The following is a 5000-nucleotide window of genomic DNA, read 5'->3' on the forward strand; positions in this document are numbered from 1 at the left end:
ACCTCGAAGTTCTCCGACGACTGCAGTCTCGAGGGTCTCGCAGCCTGACGTCAGAGCATGCCACAGTCTAGGGGGACACATACTGGCGGTGGCCAGTAATGTGTTCCACGTAAATGTCGCGGGACCACTTGATGGTGTCAGACACCATCAGCCGCCGCATCAGTTGGCAGTAGCGGCTAGCGATGCCTAGGTGCCGAAGCACTGCATCGTTCTGGCGGTCCCACGCCCCCAGACTGCCAACAACCAGGGCGTCGACAGTGACGGAATAGCCGCGAGCGGCTAATCCGCGCGCAACGTCGGCGTACTTTATCTGCTTCAGTTGCCGAGCGTTGTCGAGCGCGATCCGCCTATTCTCGAAGGGGATCGTCACATCGACGATGGTCACAGTCTTCGCGGCCTCGTCAGTTATTACGAGGTCCGGACGCAGCCCACTGCTGTCCCCTATGACGGTTTGGTTGATCCTGATGTCAGGAACAGCAGCGTTTCCTCTTCTTGGCCGCCCAGCGACTGCTGTCGCGAGGCGGTTGAGGACCGCGTTGTGGCGATACTGCAGGGCTGCTGAGTGCACCATACACGCGTTGATCACGTGTGGGAGCGTCTCATTGTTGTGGCCACAGCGTCGGCAGGCTTTGTTGTTGTTTGCCCGCCCATCAAAGCGGCGACAACCGTTCAGAGGCACGACTCCGAGCCTGGCGCGATGGATAAAGCGCCAGTCTGCGAAGCGGGTGTATTTGCCTCCCGCTATGAAGTGGTTGGACGCTGTGGACTCCCTGGTACACTCGAACACCTTCCCCTGGTCAGGTTTCCTGAGTAGGATGTTGCGCAGGCGCTGCCTCAGACACTCGCGGAGCGTCCGCGAGAGGAGACGTTTGGCGCCCCCTCCCACCCGGACATGCTCGACGCCAGTGTTGACGTTGCGTCCCACGCTGTCATCATCGTGTTGCGGTCCATCGCCGCCATCATCGAGGTGTCGTGTAGTCGCAGGCGCCGTCCCCTCCGTGGCCGGCTGCGTCACCCCTCCGATGCCGCCGTGTTCCGCGTCGCCAGCGATGGCGTCCCGGCCGCCGACCTCCACCTGCAACTCAGAGAGCAGCTCACTCCAGCGCCAGGTGACGCCACGCGGCGCTAGGCGCCTTGTGGCGTTCCTGACGCGCGTCCACAGTGACTGGATGTCACCACCGTCGCGTGCGAGGTCACCCTCAGTGCTGCCGCTAAGGTAGGTGGCCAAGTCGGAACGACTCGGCTCCCTACCCAGTCGGCGGCGCGCGGCCGTAGATAGTGTGGCCCAGGCGATGTCTCGGACGGTGGCGTCGTCGCAGTGCAGCATGCGGAAGCCGTGGACGATCGTCGAGATGTCCGCAGCGTCCGCGAGCGGCGTCAGGCCGCATCCTCCCTCTCCCAGCGCGAGGTACAGCTGTTCAGTGGACGCACGCTGTGGGAGGAACAGCCAAGATTTGACAGCCGCTTTCACTGCCTTGTCGAGAGCAGATAGCGGCCCCTTGCGTACCGCTCCGCCCCGCATGACAAAGTCAAGCCTGGGGAGGAGGAAGACACGCACAGCGTCAATCTTCTGCCAGGGAGCCAGCAGGGAAGCGTCCAGGTGCTGCAAGTCGCGTCGAATTGCCGCGATCGCATCCGTTGGCGTCTGCGTGACTTTGTACCCGGTGGGGACGCCAAGATGGAGGTAGGCGTCACCCGCACCGAGTACGGCTGGTTCTCCCCCTTGCAGGGCGAATACCGAGCCTAGTGTCTGCCGACGGCGGATGTGAAGCGTGGCACACTTCGACGGCTTGAAGGTAAGCCCGGCCCACGTCGCCGCCTCACCCACAACATTGAGGAGCGTCTGCATCGCCTCTGAATCCCGCGCCAGAAGCACGATATCGTCCGCATACGCCAGTGCACTCACACTGACGCCGCTAAGCGGAATACCACACTCATTTCTGAGCGAGGTTGCGGCGCGAAGTACCGGCTCGAGCGCGAGGTTAAAGACGATGGGCGACAGTGGACAGCCCTGCTTGACCCCCGCCTGGATCTCTATCTCCTCCGTTAGTCCGTCAGATGTACGGACGCGGGTGGAGCAACCATCGTACATATCGGCAATTAGCTGATGCAATTGCTCTGGTAGTCCCATCCTGCTCAGTACTCCAAGGAGGTGAGCGTGAGGCACTGAACCGAAAGCATTCGCTAGATCAAGCCAAGCAAAGCATGCTTGGCCTCCCCTGCGCCTTGCATCATCAATTGCCGTCTGCACAATGAAGTTGTGCTCGTAGCAGCCTTCAAACGTGCGGAAGCCCTTCTGTTCTGGGGAGAGCAGGTTCAACCGCTCCGCCCAGAGAGAAGTGCGGTCCGCAACGATTGCAGCAAAGAGCTTAGAGATGGTGGAGCTCAATGCTAAAGGCCGCCAGTTTGTCACGTCCGAGACGTCCCCTTTCTTGTGGATGAGGACGGTAGTGGATATTTTCCACTGCACCGGAGTCTTCCGCTCATTCCAGCAGCGCGAGAAGATCTTAGCTAGCACGTGGCAGCCAGGATCCTCACGTCGCAAGTCCGAGTACGTGACTCCGTCTGCCCCAGGAGCAGTATTGCTCGCCTTCTGGAGCCGCTGTTGCACTTCTGAAGGTGTGATCGGCAGCAGGACCTCCTCGCTGACATCAGGAGGCGTGGTGGCGGCAAAGTCCGGGACAGCAGCTGGTGCATCTGAAAGAGAGAAGTCAGATTTAGTATAGATCTTTTTAAAGTGCTCCGTGAGCACGCTGCCATCGATTTGGCAGTACGGCGACGTCTCGCCAAGGACGCGCTGCATCGCCTTGCGCCGGTCCGCGCGGTACAGCTTCTGAATCTCAGACGCTGCATTCGCGTCGTACCGACGCTCGGCGGCCGCCGCGCGTCGTGCGCCACGTCCACCGCGCCGCCCACCGCGGCCGCGTGTAGGGGCAGGGGGAGGGGGATTGGCAGCAGCGTCGGCGCGACCCTGGCCGCGGTGCGCTGCTGCTGGTGGCCCATCCTGTCGACCTCCGGCTGCCTGGCGTTGTGGCTTCGTCTCGGCGATCTCGGCGATGAAGTCCTCGACGACCGCGACGAGTGCGTCCCACGGTTGGTTGTGGACGCTCTCCAGGGCCGCCAGCCAGCGCCGCTGCCTCTCCGTTAGCCGAGCGTCGGCCGGGGGAGGGGGGGGCGGAGCTGCCTCAGTTGCGCCCTGTTCGGAGGGTACAGGGGGGCCTGTCAGGTCTGGTGAAGGACGGGAGTCTTGCGGCGGGAGGTTGGGACTGGGCCGGTTGTTACGGCGTCGGCGTCTCCTCTTCTTGCTGCCAGTTCTCGGAGATGCAGCTGCAGTCCCTTCGTTCACGTCGCGCCGCTCCGTCGTCTGCGTCGGTGGTGGTGCCGTGCTGCCATCTGGCGTGGGCCGCTCAGTGCTGCTTTCGGTCGCCGCGCTGGTGACAGGTGGCGCAGCGGTAGCAGCAGGGGCCGGTGTAGCTTGCGCCGGCCTGGCGCACGGGTCGGGCGCACCGCGGCTGGTGTTCGCCGCGCCGCCAACAGATGGCCCGGCGGTCGCCGGCGGCCCGCCGCCGGCGCGAGAAACACGGGGTGTAGCTCGCGCCGGCTGACCGGACGCGCCGGCTCGCCCCGGGCCGCTGTTACGCGGACTGGGTGCCCGACGATCGCTACCAGATGGCGCAGTGGTCGTAGGGGTGACCGGTGTAGCCCGCGCCGGCCGGGCGTCTCGAGGTGTAGCTCGCGCCGGCCTGGCGCTCGGGCCCAGCGCACCGCGGCTGTTGTTCGCCGCGCCGCCAACAGATGGCCCAGCGGTCGCCCGCGCCCTGCCGCCGGCGCGAGATACACGAGGTGTAGCTCGCGCCGGCCGCCCAGGCGCGTTGGCTCGCGCCGGGTCGCTGTCACGCGGACTGGGCGGTATGATGCGCCGTCGGTCCGGGGGCGGTGGTCTGCGTCCTGCAGCACGGCGTCTGTCCCTCCGTGGGGTGACTACGTGCCACTCATTATCTGTAGCAGAAACTTTTTTATTAATAACACTCCCTGCCTGAACGGAGACGGAGTGACGGGCGTCACTCGACGTAACCGCCGGCAGGGCAGAGGGAACGCGGCGCGTGTACGTCTGCGACCGCACAAGCACCACACCATCCGGTGCATCCGCCGGGCGCGCGGCCTTTGGTGCGTCAACCGGCGGCGCGGCTGCGCCGTGAATGACAACACCAACGGTCGCGGCGAGCGAGGCAGCCTGCCTGCCACTGCCCACCCGCACCGCAGAGCCACCTGTTGGCGGCGTAGCGAATGCGGGCGGCAGTCCCAGGCCAGTACCCACGCTCCCGACAGATGGCGGGCGGGAGGCGCCTGCGGTAGCCGCACGACGTGGCCAGCGTACGCCACTGGGTGCAATGGCCGGCGCGGGCAGCGGCGAGCCGCGGCCTTTGTCGGACACTGCGCCTCTGGCCGGAGCGACGCGTTCGGCGGCAGGCGTCGGCAGCGTGCTGCCTTCACCTCCCGAACTTGCGCTCGGCACTCGTGGCGACGCGGTTGACGTCGCGGAACGTGTCGGCAGGGGGATGCCAGACCTCCTCGGCGTGCGCACACAAAGTACACACGACGCGGGGGTGGCAACCACCGCCGTCCTGGGCGTCGCAGACGCCTGCACACTCACACAGGGTGAGGGCAAGGCAGCCTGTGAGCCCACCACGCTGCTGCGGGTCAGGACCGCCGCGTATGTTAAACCTAAGTCCAGCCGGTCTGTCCTACTAGCTTCGGGGACCGGACTGGGCTGTGGCCATAGCCCCTCTCTATTATCTAAGGCTAGGCGGCCTATGGTACTAGCTTCCCGAGCCGCTTTCGCCTGTGGCTTGCGCCCAGCACTAACTAAGGACGAAGGGCCTGTCCTACTAGCTTCGGGGGCCCTCGCCTGTGACCTCCCGCCGGCTGACCTCTCTGGGTGCCCCAGAGAGCCAGACACGGCATCGTGTCCCATACTCACTCTCCCCCGACTGGCAGCG

Source organism: Schistocerca piceifrons, unplaced genomic scaffold (assembly GCF_021461385.2).
Source record: "Schistocerca piceifrons isolate TAMUIC-IGC-003096 unplaced genomic scaffold, iqSchPice1.1 HiC_scaffold_786, whole genome shotgun sequence".
NCBI classification, from domain to species: domain Eukaryota; kingdom Metazoa; phylum Arthropoda; class Insecta; order Orthoptera; family Acrididae; genus Schistocerca; species Schistocerca piceifrons.